This window comes from Canis lupus, chromosome 13, assembly GCF_011100685.1.
Source record: "Canis lupus familiaris isolate Mischka breed German Shepherd chromosome 13, alternate assembly UU_Cfam_GSD_1.0, whole genome shotgun sequence".
Lineage (NCBI taxonomy): Eukaryota > Metazoa > Chordata > Mammalia > Carnivora > Canidae > Canis > Canis lupus.
In genome coordinates this window covers 39,743,391-39,765,892 of record NC_049234.1, presented here as the reverse complement: position 1 = coordinate 39,765,892, position 22,502 = coordinate 39,743,391, and the positions used below count along the sequence as shown (strand labels likewise).

General features: G+C 44.2%; 1 long non-coding RNA gene across 2 annotated transcripts in view; it reads left to right on the top strand.

The window, feature by feature from the left end:
- LOC111098460 overlaps positions 1-22,502 on the top strand; it is a 28,713-nt gene that overhangs the window by 4,892 nt on the left and 1,319 nt on the right. Inside the window, exon 3 of one of the 2 annotated variants that reach the window (XR_005368958.1) lies at positions 13,565-13,666. This is a non-coding gene — a long non-coding RNA (uncharacterized LOC111098460). Of the gene's footprint in view, positions 1-3,055; positions 3,745-13,564; positions 13,667-22,502 lie in introns of those variants that run through there. The other variant, XR_005368957.1, reaches the window with a different exon arrangement.

Sequence of the window (22,502 nt, the reverse complement as noted above, 5' to 3'; positions counted from 1 at the left end):
CTCTCTCTACTGGGAAGGACAAAAATTACCCTTATCAGCCCAGAGGCAGCACCGAAGGAATCTACAAAATAGACGTCACTAGCTACTCCTCCTCTTCCACTGGTTCTCCCGTATATTTACCTTGCTCCAATTTGTCAACCTGTAGACTCAAAGTTCTCTTCCTTTGTTTGGCCACTTCTCCAAAAAGTTATTGTTGTTGTGTTTTTAAAGACTATCCCTTTGTTTGCTGCCCTGGAAAATCTGACAGCTACAAAGATTTAGAAGATTGCAAGGGACGCCTTTCAGAATGTGACAAGGACCAGTGCGACAAGTTCTCAGAAAGATAACTTTTAGGAAAACAAATACATGGAAGTTTTGCTTTGGTTCATTCCATTGAAATGTTTTTTTAAGAAGATTTTGTTTATTTATTTGAGAGAGAATGAGAGAGAGAGAGAGAGAGAGCATGAGTGGGGGAAGGGGCAGAAAGAGACGCAGACTCCCCACTGAGCAGGGGGCCTGATGTTGGGCTCAATCCCTTGACCCCGGGATCATGGCCTGGGCAGAAGGCAGCTGCTTAACCATCTGAGCCACCCAGGTGCCCCTATTCCATTGAAATATTAATGCCAATACATCTTTTAGAAAATTTTTTTGTGCTCTCAGGGATACATGTAATCACAGAAGTTAATATTTTCCATAATTGCTTCAGATTTTTTTCTTTTTACCAAACAGTATATACAGTTGATATCCATCCCCCACTCCATTATCCTAACTATCCAGAGCTACCTTTTCACTGAAGTTACTCTTCATGTTTTTATACTTTTATTACATATACTTGTATTACCTCTGTACATGCATGATAAACAATATACAATATAGTTTAGTATCCTTTTACATTTTTTTTAAAGATTTTATTTATTTATTCATGAGAGACACACACACAGAGAGAGAGAGAGAGAGAGAGAGAGAGGTAGAGACACAGGCAGAGGGAGAAGCAGGCTCCATGCAGGGAGCCCGACGCAGAACTCGATCCCAGGACCCCGGGGTCATGGCCTGGGCTGAAGGCGGCACTAAACCACTGAGCCACCCGGGCTGCCCTCCTTTTACACTTTTAATAGAAGTACCATATTGGGATGCTGAGTGACTCAGCTGGTTAAGTGTCTGACTCCAGCTTGGGACATGATCTTGGGGTCCTGGAATGGAGCCCAGTGTTGGGCTCTGTGCTCAGGAGGGAGTCTGCTTCTCCCTTTCCTCCTGCTCATGCTCTCTCTTGAATGAATAAAATCTTAAAAAAAAAAAAAAAAGAAAAAAGATGGTACCATACTTCATGCACTCTCCAGGAATCTACTTTTTTCAATTAACATTGTGTTTAAGATGCAACCGTAATACTACACCTAGGTTTAGCTCAGTATCCTAGCCATCCTATGGAATCCTATTAAGCATTACCCAAATGAATTTATTTGGCATCTTAATGGACATTTAATTTTTTTACCTTCAAAGTCAATTCTGAAGTGAACAGCTTTGCATGAGAGTTTATCTAGAATAAGTATTTAGAAGTGGAATATAGATTGTCTGACTGGCTCAGTCAGTGGAGCATGCAACCCTTGATCTTAGGGGGTTGTACGTTTGAGTTCCACGTCGGGTATAGAGCTTACTCAAAAATAAATAAATAAATACATAAATAAATAAATAAATAAATAAATAAATAAATAAATAAATAAGAAGTGGAACTGGTAGGTCTGGATGTCTTCAAATTTGCTTATTAAAATAATGGTAAATTTACTCCTAGTAGTTGTACTTAGATTATGAGAATATCTCTAATCTCTGCCAACATTTGTTATTTTTAGTTCCCACCCATCTTACCTATAGGAAAATGGTATAGCATTTTTGTTCTAATATGCATTTTCCTTAGTAGCAGTGAAGTTGAGCATCCTTTCACGACTTTATTGGCCATTCAGGTTTTCTCTTTTGTTGTCCCTTTTACTTTCTTTTTTTTTTTAATATTTTATTTATTTATTCATGAGAAACAGAGAGAGAGGCAGAGACAGAGGCAGAGAGAGAAGCAGGCTCCCTGTGGGGAGCCCGATGTGGGACTGGATCCTGGGACTCCAGGATCATGCCCTGGGCCCTGAGCCAAAGGCAGATGCTCAACCGCTGAGCCACCCAGCTGTCCCTGTCATCTCTTTTTCAATTGGATTGTTTGTCTCTTATACTATTATTATTGGTTTGTTGGAGTTTTTAAAAAGGTACGTTTAGGGAGCCTGGGTGGCTCAGTCAGTTAAACATCTGCCTTCAGCTCAGGTCATGATCCCAGGATCCTGGGATCAAGCCCCCCCAGTCAGGCTCCTTGCTCAGCAGGGAGTCTCCTTCTCCCTCTATCTTTCCCCACTGCTCATGCTCTCTCTAAAATAAGTAAAATCTCTTTTTTAAAAAGATAGGTTTTGGGATGCCCGGGTGGCTCAGTGGTTGAGCGTCTGCCTTAGGCCCAGGGCATGATCCTGGAGTCCCAGGATCGAGTCCCACATCGGGCTCCCTGCATGGAGCCTGCTTCTCCCCCTGCCTGTGTCTCTGCCTCTCTCTCTCTGTCTCTCATGAATAAATAAATAAAATTCTTTAAAAATAAAGTAAAATAAAAAGTAGGTTTATTTATTTATTTATTTATTTATTTACTTTTTAAAAAGGTAGGTTTAAAGTTAAAGTTATGTTTTGACACTAGTCCTTTGTTATGAGCTGAGATTTTTCCCTTTGTCTTTGAAAGCTAAATAAAAGCAGTAAGTGAATATATGGGGGAAGGATGGAGGAACAATCTGTCCCACAACAATAGACCCCAACCTTAACTAGGAGCTGCTAGGCCATGGCTCCACGGAGCTATTAAATTAAGATAAATGAAAAGGGCACAAACCTAGCTGCTTTCCAAATGGTTCATGGTTTGCTTGCCTGATTTATGAAGGATGATACTCCCCATTAAAACTCTTTTTAGTCGGTTGACTTCATTTTGCTGACTGACCCAACTTAATCATATTATTCTAATAATTGAGTTCCTTCGATTTTATTCTTTTTGCTTCTTCTGCATTCTCAGATGTGATGAAGACTAAAAGGACCACAGAGGTAGCCCTACAATGGAGGTTCTAGAAATGTAACAAAGAAGAAATCATTTATTTTGAATGGATGAAAATAAGGAGATTACAACTTATCAGATTGTACTATAATTATTCTCAGAAATGGTGCTCACTTTTACTAACTGCTGGATTTTCTTCTGCTGCTGTTTCTCCCTAGAGCAGAAGCATCACAAAGACTATTTTCTTCATTTCTGTGTTATTCCCTTGGGCTTCAAATATAACTATAGATCCTGGTATGGCTTCCAGGACAGTGTTTCAGGCACCTTGGGGACAGTAGAAAATACACTGAAGTCCTAGTGGAAGAAGCTGAAGCCACTTTGCCAAGATACTTGATTCTGTAAGAGCTTTCAGTGGTTAGTGTAACTATTGAATGTAGGGATATCTATCATGTTTCTTCCGCAAGATGTATCGTAAATCATGTTATGTATAGATGTTATTTAACCCCCTTGCTTTTGTTTAACAATTAGGATTTTTTTCTCCTGGTGTATTTTTTTTTTAAGATTTATTTATTTGAGAGAGAAAAAGCGAGGGAGAGAAAGAGAGAGAATACATGGGGGAGGGGGCAAGAGAGATGGAGAAGCAGACTTCCTACTGAGCAGGACCCTGATACAGGGCTAGAGCTCAGGACTCTGGGATCATGACCTGAGCCAAAGGCAGAAACTTAACTGACTGAGCTAACAGGTGCCCAATGTTTTTAATTTTTTAAATTTAATATTATTTTTATAGGTTTTATTTATTTGATAGAGCACAAGCAGGAGGAGAAGCAGCCTCCCCGCTGAGCAGCCCCCCTCCAATGCGGGACTCCATCCCAGGGCCCTGGGATCATGACCTGGGCAGAAGGCAGCTGCTTAACCAACTGAGCCACTCAGGCGCCCCTAAACTTATTTTTAAGGAAGCTCTATGCAAGAGATCAAGAGTTGCATGCTCTAACAGAGCCAGCAGGTGCCCCTGAGCTCATAAATTCTTAACTTATCATTAAGACAGATGGGCCAGGCTTAGGTCGTTCACCCACTCGCGTCTGAATGGAGTAGTAAGAGGAATATGTGTGGGATCAGCCTCGTCTGGAACTCTAAGGCTGTTGCTATGAAAAGGATGAAGTATGGGTGCCAGGAAACAAAAACAATTTAGTTCCACTTGAATCATCATTTTTTATCTGATGCTTTTCATATTTTTGCTTTTTTTTCCCCGGGCCTATCAATTTTGACTTGATAAGAGTTTCCTTAGGGCGAACATCAATTTCTGTTATCCAGCTTATTTTAATTGAAGGAAGAAAATTCTGCTGTAACACAACCCCAAAGCTGAAGCAGTTGGCTACTAAAAGGCCATTACTCCTTTTGGCTAGAAATTGGCTGATGGAGCAAGAATTGATTTCAGAGTTATTGATGATTTGGCTCTCCCCAGTTTCCAAGGGGGATTCTACTGAACCATCAAGTCATCAATTTGCTCATTTCTGCTTCCATCAGTGATTAATGATCCTGAGGTTGGGTAGGGCATCTTTGCAATTGCTAAGTGCTGAGTCATTCATCTCATTAGAAATACATCCCTACTTTTATTTGCTGCTCAAAAAGTAAGCTACATACGCTCCGTGGTTATGGTACAAGTACGAGGTCTTAACTATGAATGTGCATATGTGTGTATGTACGTGTAAGTGTGTGTGTGCCTTTGTTTTTGAGCTATTTCTAAATTCTGTAAGTTGTAGATAACTGATAGTGCGACTAATTTTTTTTTTCTATTATGTGAGTTTTCTGTTTCTGTTCTTAAAAATCACCACAAATCTGGCATATTGGAACCACATAACTTTATTCTCTTCTTACAGTTCTGGAAGCCAGGGGTCCCATACAGGCTTTGCTGGGCTAAGTTCAAGGTTATCTGCAGAGCTCCATTCCTTTCTAGAGGCTACCGGGGAGATTGTATTTCCTTGCCTTTTCTAGCTTTTATTTTTATTTTTTAAAAGATTTTATTTAATTATTTGACAGAGAGAGAAAGAGAGCAAGAGAGCACAAGCAGGGGGAGCTGAAGAGAGAGAGGGAGAAAGCAGGCTCGATCCCAGGACCCTGAGATCATGACCGGAGCTGAAGGCAGATGCTTAACCAACTGAGCCATCCAGGCACCCCACCTCTTCTAGCTTTTAGAGGTTACCTCATTCTGAAGCTCTTGGGCCCTTTTCCTATCTTCAGAATGAGCAATGTCTCATCTTTCTGATCATTCTTCTTCCATAGTTGCTGGTCCCTCTGACTCTCCTGCCTACCCTCATCTACTATTAAAGACCCTTGAAGACCCTTGTGATTGTATTGAGTCCATCTGGATGATCCAAAATAATACCTATAGTGTTACTTGACTACCCATCTTAATTGCATCTGCATCTCCTTAATTCCCCTTCACCATCTAACATATTCCCAGGTTCTGAGGAGTAGGTTGGACTATTTTGGAAGTGGGGGAAGGAGGCATTATTCTCCTTCCACCATCTATAGACATGCAAATAAATCCTGCCAGGTGGAGGTTGACTTCTCTACCACCCACTCCTGTAGCAAAATCCAGTTTTGCTTCCATTTCTTTTATTCCGTATGAAATTGTAGTTCTCTGACTCCTTCTTTGAGCCAATCTTAACAAAATCTCTGGGTCTCTCAGTATTTAATGAGCTCCCTGAAATCTTTGACGTGTGTTTATTTTACACATCATATAAAATAATTTCTTAGCTTATAAATATTACGTATTTATATGTCAGAATTTTACCTTATTTTGAAAATTTATCAGAGGCTTGGATACTAGAGATTGAATATGGTATATGCACTCATATATGCTAGAGATACATCCTAGGGCTTCAGAAAATGAGAGCATCCCCCACTCTCTTCCATCTTATAGATTTAAACATGCGCAGAAGATAAACTTGGCTGGGACTTTAATAGCTACTGATTGAAAGTCAGAGATCAGGTTACTTCCTTCTGACCTTTGAAACTCAAGTTTGAATCCCAGACAATTCAAAGAAATTGTCTAAGATCATCTGTTCATTACCCTACCTGGATCCCAGAGGTTTTACAATCTACTTTTTTTCTTTTTTAAAGATTTTATTTATCATTCCTGAGAGACCCAGAGGGAGAGGCAGAGACACAGGCAGAGGGAGAAGCAGGCTCCCTGTGGGGAGCCCAATGCGGGACTCGATCCTGGGACCCTGGGGTCACGCCTGAGCCGAAGGCAGACCCTCAACCCTGAGCCACCCAGGCGTCCCTACAATCTACTTCTTAAAAAGAAAGCTAACAGTGAACTGCCTGCCTCCAATCATTGACCTGCAAATAGTGTTTTTGCAAGATGAAATGAAAATTTTAAGCATTTCTGCTTAAAAGCTAAAGTATCCAGTTAAACTTCACAAGGAAGTTGGAGTTTTCTGTTCTGATGTCGCAGTCCCTCTAGCTCTGTTTCCTTTCGCTTGAAGCACTCAACTAGCCCTGATGGACTAGCTTCTATAAACCTTGCCCTACCTATTGAATCCAGTAGATCAAAATTTCCAATAGTCTAGAAGAAACAAAGAAATAGAAGACAATGGACTTGAAGCTTCCTTATTCCCAATCCAAATCCTTTTCATTTGCTATTTTATCACAGAGGAGCTGGCCAGTAGCTCTAGAGATCAAGATTGTGCTATTCGGCTATGCTTTAATCATAACAAAATGTCAGTAAAATAAAAACATGAATAATAATAAAATAAATAGCATATAATAGAGATTACATTAAATGTACAGATTGCTTTAAGTAATGTAGACATTTTAACAATATTTGTTCTTCCAATTCATGAGCATGGAGTGTGTTTTTTCATTTCTTTGTGTCGTCTTCCATTTCTTTCATCAGTGTTTTATAGTTTTCAGAGTACAGATCTTTTAGCTCCTTGGTTAGGTTTATTCCTCGGTATGTTATGTTTTTTGGTGCAATTGTGAAGGGATCAATTCCTTGATTTCTCTTTCTGCTGCTTCATTTTTGATGTGTGGAAATGCAACAGGTTTCTGTATGTTGATTTTATATCCTGTGATTTCACAGAATTCATGTATCAGTTCTAGCGGTTTCTTCTTGGAGTCTTTTGGGTTTTCTACCTGGAGTATCATGTCATCTGTGAATTGTGAAAGTTTGACTTCTTCCTTGCCAATCTGGATTCTTTTATTTCTCTTTGTTGTCTGGTTGCTGAGGTTAGGGCTCCCAGTACTATGTTAAATAACAATGATGGGAGTGGACATTCCCATTTTGTTCCTGACTATACTCTTAGTTTTTTCCCATTGAGAATGATATTAGCTGTGGGCTTTTTTTAAATATATAATAGGATTTGTAAGCTTGTTGGAAGCCGAAAGAGTCAGTTTTTGTTTTTTTTGTTTTTTGTTTTTTTTTTTTATAATTAATTTTTTTTAAAGATTTTATTTATCATGAGAGACACACACACAGAGAGAGAGAGAGAGGCAGAGACACAGGCAGAGGGAGAAGCAGGCTCCATGCAGGGAGCCCGACGTGGGACTTGATCCTGGGACTCCAGGATCACGCCCCGGGCTGAAGGCAGGCGCTAAACCGCTCAGCCACCCAGGGATCCCCAAGAGTCAGTTTTGGATGCTGTATTTATCCTTTTTTTTTTTTAATACTTATTTATTTTATTTACTATTTAAGAGAGAGAGAGAGAGCATGTAAGTGAGAGCAGGGGAGAGGGCCTAGGAGAAAGGAAGGGAGAGAGAGAGAGAACAGAGACATAGAGAAAAAGAGAGAGAGAAGCAGACTCCTCCATGACTGCGGAGCCCATTGTGGGGCTCGATCCTACAACCCCAAGATTAGGACCTGAGCCAAAAATCAAGAGTCAGACGCTTAACCCACTGAGTTACCCAGGTGCCCCTGTATATATCCTTTGGAATCAAAGTCCAAAAGAATAATTTTATATTTATTTGTCTATAATCTACATATTTTCTTTCCATTAGTAAAGAAAATTATTTGTATTTTATTTTTTAAAGATTTTTTAAAAATTCTTTTTAAAAAATTTCTAGTTAGTTGACATACAGTTCAATATTGGTTTTAGGAGTAGAATTCAGTGGCTCATCGTTTACGTATAACAGCCAGTGCTCATCATATCACAGGTGCCCTCCTTAATACCCATCACCTGCCTATCCCATCCCCCACACACTGCTCTCTGTCAACCCTCAATTTATTCCCCATAGTCAAGAATCTCCCATGATTCATTTCCTTCTCTCTCTCTTTTTACTCCTCTCCCACGTGTTCATCCTTTTTGTTTCCTAAATTCCACATGAGTGAAATCATATGGTATTTGTCTTTCTCTGACTGACTTATTTTATTTAGCATAATACATTCTAGCGCCATCCACATCATTGCAAATGTAAAGATTTTTTTGATATTTTTATCACTACATCCAACATAGGGCTTGGACTCACAACCTTGAGATCAAGAGTCATATGTTCCACAGACTAAGCCAGCCCAGTGCCCCATATTAGTTTGTCTATGATCTACATATTTCCTCTCCATTAGTGAGGAAAATTATTTATATTTTAAACTATAGGTTTCTTATGCTTTAATATTTTTCATTGGGAAAATAATACATGTTTGGGGCGCCTGGGTGGCTCAGTCGGTTAAGTGCCTGCCTTCAGCTCAAGTCGTAACCTCAGGGTCCTGCCGTGGAGCCCCAAGACATCTCCCTTCTCAGCGTGGAATCTGCTTCTCCCTCTGCCCTCCCCCTGCTCAAGCTCTCTCTCAAATAAATAAAATCTTTAAAAACAAAAGAAAATAATATATGTTTATATTAGAAAATTTGGAAAAAGCATTTTAAGAATAAGAGGAAAAGTTATTTATAATACAGCCATCCAGACAACAATTGGCTTTTATTAAAGCCTAAGTATTTTTTTTTAAATTTATTTATTTATGATAGGCACACAGTGAGAGAGAGAGAGAGAGAGAGGCAGAGACACGGGCAGAGGGAGAAGCAGGCTCCATGCACTGGGAGCCTGACGTGGGACTCGATCCCGGGTCTCCAGGATCGCGCCCTGGACCAAAGGCAGGTGCCAAACCGCTGCGCCACCCAGGGATCCCAAAGCCTAAGTATTTAAGGGACTTTTTTCTTACATTGTAATAACCTTTCATATATAAAACTTTTTATATTGTTCTTCTTACTCAGGATAATACACAATTCCTATGTCATTGTCACATAATATTTTACTGGCTACCTAATTTTACACCAGGTAGGTATTTCATAGTTTAAATAATATTTGCATATTTGTTATCTTTATGGCTAAAATAGAGATTTGCCTTTTACTGTACCTTCAAATATATATATATATTTAAGATTTTTATTTATTTATGGGAGACACACAGACAGAGGCAGAGACACAGGCAGAGGAGCCCCATGTGGGACTCGATTCCAGGACCCCAGAGTCATGCCCTGGGGTGAAGGTGGCGCTAAACCGCTGAGCCCCCCTGGGCTGCCCCTTTCAAAGATATCTATTCAATTTTTCATTACTGCTCCTGGTTAAACAATTTATATACATTTATGAAGAACAAAATTCAGTGGTTATATTAACAATTTCAAAATATAAAATTCAGATTTTTAAAAAAAGATTTTATGTATTGGGAATCCCTGGGTGGCTTAGAGGTTGAGCGCCTCCCTTCAGCCCAGGGTGTGATCCTGGAGCCCCGGGATCGAGTCCCACGTCGGGCTCCCTGCATGGAGCCTGCTTCTCCCTCTGCCTGAGACTCTGCTTCTCTCTCTCTCTCTCTGTCTTTGTCTCTCAGGAATAAATAAATAAAATCCTAAAAAAAAAAAAAAAAGATTTTATTCCTCTGGGATTCTATTGCTAATGTCCAAGAATCAGAACCTGCGCTGAATTACTCAGAAGGCACTGCCTCTCCCTTGGTACTCACATCTTCAGTGGTGGCCGGTTGGTGTGAACGTGACAACTTCTAGGCTTGTTTTTTTTTTTTTTTTTTTTTTTTTTTACTTCTAGGCTTGTTATAAAATGTTTGTGGTCGCTCAGGAAAAGGAAGGCCTGTGGAGAGGGCGGCCTTCACAGCAGCTTGCTCTGGGAGGCAGCCATTGGGCAGCAACCCGGTAAGGAGGAAGCCTGGAAGAAGAGGAAGGAAGGGAGGGAGGAGGGAAGGCGGGAAGGGGAAGAAAGAAGAAAAGGAAGAACCAACTCTCATTGCCTACCTACCTCTGATCTTCCCTGGTCTGATCTCCTGGGATCCCCATTGGTCAAATCCAAATTGAAACTAGAGAGCAAGGATATGAATATGGACACAGCCCACAGAGGCCAGGTCCCCAGGGCCAGGAACGGGGCAGACAAAAGTACTGGGTCTGGAGGAACAGAAGACTTTCAGCACAAATACTATAAAATGAGTGGTATTGTTGTGCCCGTGTTGCAGATGTGAAAACTGAGGTACAGAGACGTTAATTAATGTGCTCATGGATAATAGGGAAGCAAAATTGACATTTACATCAAGTGTTTATTTTTAGGGACACCTGGGGTTGCTCAAGGGTTGGGCGTCTGCCTTCTGGTCAGATTGTGATCCTGGGTCCTGGGATCGAGTCCCACATCTGGCTCCCTGCCCGGAGCCTGCTTCTCCTCTGCCTGTCTCTCTGCCTCTCTCTCTTATGAATAAGTAAATAAATAATTTTTTAAAAACTGTTTATGTTTAATTACTATCCATCTTCCCATTTTTTCCCCCATGATGTCTCCCAAATAGTGCCCTACACAGTAAGGGTCCTCAGTAAATATATTTGAAAGGAAGGAAAAGGGAAAAATGAAGAGACAACTATTTAGGAAGAATTTAAGTGAGCCTTCTAGAGGGATATCTTGGGTTAGCAAAGCCAACAGATGCCTTCTGGCAAGTTTTCATGAACCTGATAAATCCTTGTTTTTAGGAATGCTCAAATGTACTCGGCCTGAGATGGTGACTAGACTTATCATTTCATTATGTAACAAAAAATAGCAAATCACTATGATGTATACCTGAAACTAATAGACTATTGAATGTTAATTAGATTTCAATTAAAAAATGGAAAGTACTCTGCCTAAAGTGAGAGGTATGAATCAGAGAGGCTAAATCCAAGGTCTTATGTCTCCACCATTCTAATTCTGTCAAAAAAAGTTTTTTTTTTTAAGTCGGCTCCATGCCCACTATGAGGCTCAATCCTAGCCCTGAGGTCATGACCTGATCCAAAGGTAGATGCTTAACCGACTTAGTGACCCAGACACTATGAATATTAATCTCTTAATAGATGTATGATCTACAAATACTTTCCCTATTGTATGGCTCATCTTTTCACTCTGCTGATAGCGTCCTTTGATGCACAGAAGTTTTTAATTTTTCAATAAGGCCCACCGTATCTATTTTGTTGTATATGCTTTTTGGGGGGGATGTGTGGTGAGAGAACATTCCAGGCTGAGGGCATTCTGTGGGCAGGCACAGAAACTAGTGGCAATTCCTTGGCAAAGGGTTTGGGTACGTGGGAAGGAAGAATGAGAGTAAGAGACAAAAAGACAGTCTTGATGCTTGCACAAGAGAGGTAACAAACCAGGTATTCCTAACTCCAAGACCTTGAGGTCCCTAGAACAAGGGTTCCAAGTTACCTTTCTGGAGTGTTAACATTTCTATTAACAGCCAGAAACCTGAGAAATTCATCCTTCTGGAAAGCCTGGACACTCATAAGAACATCGCCTCCTGCAAAATGGAATTTTATTAAAGGAAAAGTAAACCTACAATCATTAGGCATCACATCATGGATCAATTCCTGGGGTCCATAGTCTCACCCTGTCCGCAATGGGCTCGGGAAAGGTCACTCCCCCGGGCATCCCCTGGCCCCACGCTGCTTTAGTAACATGTCTCGAGTCTGACGCCTCTGCGTTGGGGCCGAGCTGCCCCAGGACACGGGAACTGGACAGTAGTGCTTTAATAAGGCCTGCTGGGTCCTCATAGCAAGCGAGGCACAGGTCTTAGGACCTTTCCACCCACTGTAGTAAGGGTCAGTCCTGCTTTCTCTGGGCACACCTCCCGGTTCAGCTTTCCACAGGGCTCCACAGCCTTTTTTGGTCTTTCCTTTTGGCATAATTGATCGAAAAGAAAATATTACCAGTAACTTAGAAAATTTCCTTTCAGCTTCACATAACATTATATGCCATTGAATTTTTAGAAATCCTGTGAAATCTGAGAACAACTTAATCGTGCTTCACTCATGCACGAACTATAAGAATATATTAGGGTTCATCAAACGTTCTTACGGGGTGAATACATAACCCTGCGCTGACGGGACTCAGGGCGGATACTGTGGATTTTACGTTATCTTTGTTAACGGCAACATCGCGTGTCCAAGAAACAGGAAATAGGAATTGAAATGTTTCTTCAAAGCATTCCTCTGCTTTACTCCTCTTCGTTAGGTAGTTTATGAAGCAACCCGTGGCGGCACATTTCTACTTGCAGACACTGCATCATTGCGTGCGCTGCTGACAGAAGAGAAATTTCCATTTTGACGAGTCTTAATGAAAACCCAATCTCTCACTAATAGTTTCACATGTCAGATGATTGGGAGATTTTCCGCAGAGCAGCTTCCGGGGCAGAGCCTCTCCTGAAGAGTTGCATCAGCTTCAGGCCTTCACCTGCCAAGTTGGAGGAGCTTCACCCTTGGTTCTGGGGAAAGTGGGAAAACAGAGGCCATACTCCTCACTTTTTTGGCTACTCCTGAGGGGAGATTGCCTTCCCACTCAGGTTGCATATTCCTCAGGGGTCAGCTGTGGCTCTGCTGTGTGTCGTTTAGATTCCCGTAGCCAGGGTGGAGGAGCTGTCCCCGCGTGGAGCATGTGGTCTCGTGTCACAGTGCAAAAAGGATTGGCGGATCATGGGAATTCCTTGAAAGCATCTGCTTGGATTGGAATATGTCATTGCCACTCACATTTCATTGGCCAGGGTGTTGCATAGACCAAGCCTAAAGCCAACGGGGGACGGGGATGTGCTGTTCTCCAATAGGGAGGGACTCCAAATATGGCTGTATGTATTTGGGACAACATACGGTCTATCTCATTAGCCCTTTGGGATTGATTAGAGGCAAAGACATTTGGAATATTTGCAGAATGTTGGCTTTCAAATACCTATTTGTAGGGTGAAATTAAATCAAACATGCCTGGCTGGCTCAGTAGGTAGAGAATGTGACTCTTGATCTTGGGATTGTAAATTCCAGTTTCACCTTGGGTGTAGAGATTGCTGGAAAATAAAATATTTAAAAACCAAGCTAACACCCGATGTAATCATATTGTCTCTAGTGAAGTGCTTTAAAGTAGGTGATAGATCAGAGCTGTCTAATAGAAATGTAAGTTTGTAAAACGTAGTGATGGCAGCCCTACAAAATGAATACAATTGTCCCTCTTCTGAAATTGGGTTGTAGCAGGTTAATTAGAGGCACTTTATATTCCTATTTTAAGTTTCTATTTATCCTTTTATTTCTTTTTGAGATATGATGAAAAAACCAGAGGTGATCAGAATTTACTCTTCATTTTTAAAATTCAGAGCTGGCAAAGTGCATCAGAGCAAGCAAAAACCAAGCAGAAATGAAGGTAAATATGTTGTTTTATTTACTCCAAGAAAACAGACTACTCCCTGCATTGTGTGGCTTACTGCCAGAGCAGTTGTTGGGAAAACAGTTATATGTACATTAAAAATGACATCTACAGAATCAACTATCAAATTATTTGCAGAAAACATTTAAGATGAAATTTTCATTCCCAACTCCAATATCAAAGAATGTTATTAACATTGCTTACAATATTAATTATGCAAAGTAGGTGGAGGATAGCAGACTCCCAAATAAATTGCCAATTTACATGGAAACTACTCACTCTGAAAAGTCTAAGAGGTATCTTTGAAGTACTGCTTGCTTCAAACACAGGGAGAATATTGGAGATTCATAGGGTTTCGAAAACCTTCTACTTTACCAGAATAATATTTGAAGTTAGAACATTTCTTTATATCCTCTCACATCATAAAATAGAACATACTGATATTTATGGAAAAATCCAAGAATGTCCAAGTCAATTTTTATTGTGTATATATAACCTCTGTGTTCAATACTGAAAATGGTAACATAGTATTAGAAGGCTTAGTTAGCCTCAGCAATCAGACAACAAAAAGAAATAAAAGCCATCCACATTGGCAAGAAAGAAGTCAAACTTTCACTTTTTGCAGAAGACATGATAGTCTATGTAGAAACCTGAAAGACTCAACCAAAAAATTGCTAGCACTAATACATGAATTCTGTAAAGTCGTGAAATACAAAATCAACGTACAGAAATCTGTTGCATTCCTCCTATACATGGAAAATGAAGCAGCTGAAAGAGAAATCAGGGAATTGATTCCATTTACAGTTGCACCAAATGAGGTACTAGGAATAAACCTAACCAAGGAGATAAAAGATCTGTACTCTGAAAACTATGGAATACGTATGAAAGAAATTGAGAAAGACACAAAGGAAGAGAAAAACATTTAATGCTCATGGATTGGAAGAACAAACATTGTTAAAATGTCTATGCTACCCAAAGGAATCTACAGATTGAATGCAATCCCTACCAAAATACCACCGGCATTTTTCACAGAACTAGAACAAACTATCCTAAAATTTGTATGGACCCACAAAAGACTCAGAATAGCCAAAGCAATCTTGAAAATGAAAAGCAAAGCTGGAGGCATCATGATTCCAGACTTCAAGCTGTATTACAAAGCTGTGAACATCAAGAGCGTGTGGTACAAAAATAGACCCCTAGGTCAATGAAACAGAATAGAAAAATCCAAAAATGGGCCCACAATGAAATGGTCAACTAATCTTCAACAAAGCAGGAAAGAACATTCAATGGGAAAGAGTTTTTTTTTTTAAACAAATGATGTTGGGAAGACTGGAGAGTCCTATAAAGAAGAATGAAACTGGAGCACTTTCTTACATCATACACACAAAAAAATTCAAAATGTATGAAAGACCTACATGTGAGACAGGAAACCATCAAAATCCTAGAGGAGAACACAGGCAGCAGTTTGACCTCAGCCACAGCAACTTCTTACTAGACACATCTCCGGAGGCAAGGGAAACGAAAGCAAAAATGAACTATTGGGTCTTCATCAACAAAACTAAGAGTCAGCCTACGGAATGGGAGGAGATATTTGCAAATGACATACCTAGTAAAGGGTTAGTACCCCAGATCGATAAGGAACTTATCAAACTCAACACCCAAAAAAACAAAAAATCCAGCTAAGAAATGGGCAGAAGACACGAATTAAACATTTTTTCCAGAGAAGACATCCAGATGGCCAACAGACGCTTGAAAAAATGCTCAGCATCACTCATCGCCAGGGGAATACAAATCAAAACCACCGTGAGGTACGGCCTCACACTGTCAGAGCGGCTAAAATGAACAACTCAGGAAACAACAGGTGTCGGTGAGGACACAGAGAAAGGGAAGCCGTCGTGTACTGCAGGTGGGAACGCAGGCTGGGGCAGCCACTGTGGAACACAGTGTGGAGGTTCCTCAGGAAGTCACCGATAGAGCTGCCCTATGGCTCAGCAAGTGCACTACTAGGTATTTATCCACTGGATATAAAAATACTGATTTGAAGGGGTACACGCACCCCGATGTTTGCAGCAGCAGCATCAACAATAGCCGAACGATGGACAGCGTCCCAAATGCCCATTGACTAATGAATGGATAGAGAAGACGTGGTCCGTGTATATACAATGGAATGTCACTGAGCCACCGAAGAGAATGAAATCTTGCATTTATGGGGCCGTGGGTAGAACTAGAATTAGAGGGTATTACGCTAAGCGAAATAAGCCAGTCACAGGAAAACAAATACCATGCGCCTTCATTTATATGTGGAATTTAGGAAACAAAACAGATGAACGTATGGGAAGGACAAAGAGCCTACTTTCAGGGTGCCTGGCTGGTGCAGTCGGTGAGGCGTCTGCCTTTGGCTCAACTCATGATCCCGGGGTCCCAGGATCGAGCCTTGTATCAGGTTCGTTGCTCAGCAGGGACCCTGCTGCTGCCTCTCCCTTTGCCTGCAGCCCTGCTCGTGTCTCTCTGTCAAATAAGTGCAACTTTTTAAAAAAGAAAAAAAAAAAAACGAAACGAAACAAAGACCCTACTTGAATGGAGCTGGCATTAGAGTCAAGGGGATAAAAATACACATTTCTCTAAGATCTGTCCAATCAGTGTGCCCGAAGACTTCACCTTTGCAACTGAAATTATGGGTCGCATCACACGGGAAGCGGCTTTGATGGTTTCATCCAATTTGCGAGGGTCCAGCCGTAGTTGCAGCTGCAGCGGGCCTCTCCTGGAAGCAGGAGTGCAGGGGCAGAGTGGCGCTTCAGGCCAGGGCAGTTCAGTTGGCAGCTGAACTTCAGAGCTATGGGTATTCTTGAGGATTCTCTTCTGCCGCTCTTCCCTCCTATAGCAAACGTAAACACCTGCTTTTTGTTTTGGGGCCTCTCTTGTTCACATGACTCCAAACCCTTGTGCTGATGCGAGTATGGGAACTGTGGAGTCTGGGGGCACCTGGGTGGCTCAGTTGGGTAAGCCCCTGGCTCTTGATTTCAGCTCAAGTCATGGTCTGGGGGCTCCCGGGATGGAGCCCCGGGTTGGGCTCAGCAGGGCGTCTGTTTGAGAGTCTCTCTGCCTCTCCCCGGCTCTCTCTTCCTCTCCTAAGAAAAAGAAAAGAAAGAAATTTCAGAGTCGAAAAAAGTACTTAACGCGTGTATTTAACCCAGGCGGGATCATTTGGTCTTCATGCAGAGGGAGGGACTCAAATTCGGAGATTTTTTTTTTTTGGAAAATTTATTTATTTTTTCTCAGTAATCTCTACCGTCAGCATGGGGCGCGGACTCAGGATTCTGGGACCTCGAGGCGGGCTCCTCCGACCCAGGCCGCGGGCACCTGGCCCGTCTGAAACCCCTGAGGCTTGGCCTAGGTCGTCGGACCCGGACGGTGCCGGATTCTTCGTCGCAGGAAGAGACATCAAGCGTGGCTCTATGGGCTAGAGCGCTCAATTAGAGGAGGCTGAGGGCTCCCTGCACAACCAGGCGCACGGCCTGCACAGCTGGAGCAGTGGCCCGGCTCCTGTTCCGCAGTCGGCCCCCGAAGCCACCACTGCTGCCACAGCGGCCCATGCCGCAACCTGGGGCCACCTCCGTCCCATACACAGACGCGGGACATTCGTGCTCCAAGCACAGACGTGGGCGTCCCCGTCCCCTGCGGCCCATCCCTTGTGCCCTGCGCCATGTGGCCCATCCCCTGCAGCCCATCCCCTGCAGCCTGTCCCTTGTGCCCTGTGCCCTGCGGCCTGTGCCCTGTGGCCTGTCCCTTGTGCCCTGTGCCCTGCGGCCCATCTCCTGAAGCCCATCCCCTGTGCCCTGTGGCCATCCCCTGTGCTCTGCAGGGTGGGCGGGAGGCCGAGTCAGTGTCCTTCACCCCCAGGGATGGGCGGGGGGGGGGGCTGGGTGCATGTGCTTCACCCGCAGGGGTGGAAGCAGGGCTGGGCAGGGGGCTGGTCCTTCACCCGCATGGGTGAGGCAGGGCTAGGTGGTCCTCACCCCTGTGTGTCCCGCCCCTGCCCCACGGCCCCCCTGCCTGGGCACCTGCGGCAAGCACTCCTGCAGCCCCCTGGGCAGGGTTAGGGGGGCAGCCCTCCACGCGTCTCTCCCTCTGCTGAAAGAACCGAAGACTATTGGTGTGGACCTTCAAATCCCTAACAGGAGGAGGGCAGGCCCTTCAGCAAGGTGGCACAGTCCGCAGGTTCACACTAGGGGAATATGGGCACACAGCCATGGGCCACCCTTGCTCCGGGCTGCACCCCAGATGTTGGGGCTCCCTACCTTTGCAGGCCTGAGCCTCTGCAGCTGCTCCAGGCGACTGCGAGTCACGTGAAAGTGCAGGAGCACAGTGTGGAGCCCTTGGGGTCACTGCTAAGACAGGCCCTTGGTGATCCCGGGACAGACCGAACTGAGAACGGCCTGAGCGCCGGCAGCTCCAGGCCCCTCTTGCCCCGAGGTTGTCTGTGATGCTGACTTTGGTCCTCACCGAGGTCTGGAAGGGATCAACCCCGGGGGTTCTGGAAATGTCATGAGATCCCACCACAACCTGGTCCTGTTCCAAGTGGTTTCTGTGAACACCCGGTGTCCATCCTTCCATCCTTCCATCCACCTTCCATGACAGCAAATACCGAGTCAACCAGGCAAAGTGCGTTTACCCTGAAATCTATAGCGATGTCCTTGAACTATTTCCTGCCCCACATGCAAGGAGAACTGAGAGCATCTATCTAACAGGGGAGGGAAAATAAATTCACGATGTCGCTGGGATGAATAATACCATTCTTGACTGAGCCACTGTCGAGGAGGGACAATGGCCGTTTGGGGGTCTTTTTCAGGCTGAATGAGGTTGTGATCTCTGCAGCACCCGTGCTACTGAGCTACGATTCTATGTACAATTGTGTGGCATCTTAAAAGCATCTTCTGTGTCGTCTTTATCAGAGAACAGCAGAAGCTTACCAGAACCAAAAATACTTTTATTCACATTGTTAAGAGGACTTTCATGCTTTTCATCCATTCTTTAGAAAATGAAAAGCTAATGCCATGTAATCACAATTTCCTGGGATTCTGAAAAACCATTAAAGAGGCACATTGATCCCCTCTGAATGGAAACACTGTAGCACGTTTTGGATTGGCTCTGTGGTGGGGTTCTTGACACTCATATGCCCAAATCAGAGTTTTCAAAGGTTTCTTTTGTGTCCAAAACACCCAGACGGTCTGATTTCAACCATTAGTGTGCTTCTGGGTGAATGCAGATGGTAAGTTTTGTTTTTTTTTTTTTTTTTGAGAAGAAAAAAGGACACTTAATTAAAGCCTATATTAATGATATCAGTACTTCAGACTTGACAGTTACTAGAATTTCATTTTTGCGTGTGTGTGAAATGTAAGGTTTTCAAGTTGAATTGCCTACTGGACTGTTTTCTCTTAAGACGTACTAAACACCAATGAAATGCCATTCGAAAGGAGCTTTATTAGGAACAGGAGGGATAAAGCAGGAAGAGTTCTGGCTCCGTTAATGCTTAGTTTAAGCACAAAGCAAGATGCTGGTGCTGGCGGTCGGAGGAGACACGTTACTCTTCTTAGGCCCCGAGGTGGCTCCTCACGTCCCTTCTTCAAAAATACCTCTGAAGCTCCTGCTCGTGATAGAGTCCCGAAGCGGTTGTCGAGAGCCTCGTTGATTCACAGGCAGGTGGTTGGACAGAAGTGAGATCGGTTGGCGAGCACCCGGAGCTGGCAGCCCGAGCACCCAGAGCACCCGGAGCACCCGGAGCAGCAGGGCCCGCGGCAGCCCGAGCGCTTACTGCAGGGCGTGCTGTGCGGGGCCTCAACCGGGGCCTCGACCAGGGCCTCAGGGCGGGCATCGGGAGGCCCAGAACCCGCCTCTGTGCTGGCGGCAGATGGCTCTGGGCCTCTGAGGACGAAGTGGCCCTTGCTGCCAAAGGGAGACCAGACCCCCAGAAGATGCAGGTCACTGAGCGGTGGATGGGGGACTGCAGCCCCAGTACCGTGACGTACGCGGGTGAGCAAGTCTGTAGGAGCCTGAAACCAGAAGCAACACTGCGACCAGAATAACGTGGCCCCCCCGCCGTGGACGCTTCAGGGCCATACCTGTTCCACGGCCCCCCAGGGAGGGTGGCCCACAGGGCGCTGGAGTCTGTCCTACAGACCTTGTCCTGGAATTCAGCAATTTCCAATAGGCCCTTTTGTGACCCTCACAAAGTCCGGTGTCCAAGATCGTCCCGAAAGTGCCACACATAGAAATGCAGACCCGGTCCATCTGACTTGAACTAGAGAGGCCACCTGGAGAGGAGGACACCTTCCTCGCTAAACTGGGCCTGGTCGCTGGGGGCCTGGATGTGCTCCGTGCCACTCCGGTAAGAGCCAAGAGTCAATGGGTTGTCTCCAAGGGTCAAAGGAGACCAGATCTTATTTATGGAGGATCCACCATGATCGTGTAAAAAAAAAAAAAAAAAAAAAAAGAATGAGATATACACTAAGAGCTGAGATTTTTGAAAGAACACTGTGAATAATCTAAGTCCACTGATAAGAGATATTTACTGCGCTCCCTAACGGGTCGGGTGCTTTGGGAGGGGTCACAGCGGTGACGGCAGGAAGGGAAGAGGCGGTGGGACTGCCACAGGTTAATTTTAATCTCTTCCCACATCTGCATCGACAGCACAACATGACGGGCGACAGTGCTCAGGAGAGAGGCCCTGTGGCATCTTGCAGCGTGCTGCAACTCGTAAGCGAGGCTGTTTATTTATTTATTTACTAAGATTTTATTAATTTATCCATGAGAGATCCAGAGAGAGAGAGAGAGGCAGAGACACAGGCAGAGGGAGAAGCAAGCTCCCTGCGGGGAGCCCGATGTGGGACTCGATCCCGGGACCCCGGGGGGCCCCTAAGCAAGGCCACCTAGCGTAGGGTGGAAGCCTTGCTCTCTGGAGCGCGATTCCCAGGGCTTCGATCCCAGCCGTTCCCCCCCCCCCCCCCCCTCCCCCCCGAGCTACACGGCGGGTGTTTCTTCGCTCGCACAAGGAACAGCAGCCGGACCTGCCTCCCAGAAAGGAGCTTCCTAAAGGCCTTGGCACAGGCGGTCTAAGATCAGCACACACAGCACTACTGCAGTGGTGCCCTAGCTGCCCACGAGTCCACTACACGCTGCGCGCCACAGTTTTGCAAATGACTGATCTATGAACACGACCGTCAAGGACAGTGCGAGAACCCACTGATTAGACTCCACAACTCCCAGGCGACTCCAGGGAAATGAAAACTCACCAGACAGAGATTACGATCCTGCCCTTGCCCTCGTACTTGAGGACGGGATCTTAGTCCCACTGCAGTACTACGGAGGAGGATCTTAGAGTTCTGTATTTTACTGAATCTGACATATTATGGATTCAATTCTTACTGTTTATGTGGCTATAATTCACATAAACTGAAGGAGAATAATTCAGATTTACCCCAAGTAGCAAAAGCACTTGTTTTCAAGTGAGCTGACCGTTCTCGTCCACCAGGGGGCAGTCCGTTCATTAAAACCGAGAACAGAAATCACAAGAATAAATAAAAATGCATAATTTTTTTTAAAAATCACATTTTAAATTAATTTTGGTTTCAATAAACCTTTTACGAGGGCTGCAGCCAAATATCAGAACTGGTCCTTGCTCCTACCCTCTGGTAGATGGACGATCAAGCGACAGGAGAAAGCAAGAGGAAGTAGTAATCCATAATTCGATCTCAAAACCAGGCAAATCCATGAGGGGCCGAGGTACCCTAGCCAGTGAAAAGGGTGAGTTCACTGTACAGAACGGGATTTCAACCCAAGAGAACTAGTGATAATTAGCGGGAGAGTTAAGGCTTTAACCATACAGCGCATACGTATCCCCCAAAACGTGTTTTGTGGGTCCTGCCTCCTCTAAAATGCGGTAAGAGAAATAACAGCCGTAAAAGGAGAACAACCGTGAGCTTCTCAGTCAAGAAGTCCATCCCTAAATTCAGGATTATGGCTACACATTTTGGCGAAGGGCTTCGCATTCACATAAATGCTCCTGTTCATACGCCCAGAAGGGACCTTGAGGCCTAGAATGGACACGTACCACCACCGGAGTGTGGAGACCGTATTTCAAGACAGAATGAAAGTAAACATTATAAACGCAGAAATTTATCTGGATTTTGACGAAGCTGGGGCCGGCGAAGCTGGTGCTGTTCCGCTTTGGGTAACAAGGAACAGAGACGACGGCTGGGTTCGAGCAGTATGTGCTTCCCAATCTACCAGGCGCGGGTCAGGTGTAGTGGAAAGATCAACGATCTCCGCGTGAAAGGAGCCAAAAGCATATCCCAGCATCTCTACTCTTCCGTTATCCAGCCTCGGACATCAGATGTGTAAGGGAGTTTTGGAAAACTATGAACGGCTAAGAATTCCAGGTATAAGGGAGAGACACAGAGGTCCTTCTACCACGTGGAACACGATCATACCGTATCGTCGCAGAGCTTTCCTGGTTACAGAGCCTTCCAGTGAGCGTCCTGTGCCCCCATTAGCCCTTCTTCAGACGGGGTTTTGCAAGGAGTAATGGGACAATTCATCCAGAGTGCTCGGAGGTACCTGAGCATCAGGGCCAGCGCACAGTGAATGGCATGGCTGCTACTCTTCTATGAGTCACTCTTCCAACAGTCCCGTGGAGCAGACATCACCCTCTTTGCACCTCCAGACTTTGAAAGTCTGAATTAAAGTGACGTGTCAAGGTCATAAGCTGAAGGGTCAGAACCCAGAATTGAGTTCACACATGTTTTCTCCTCTTGGAGTGCGTGCTCCTGGACACTGT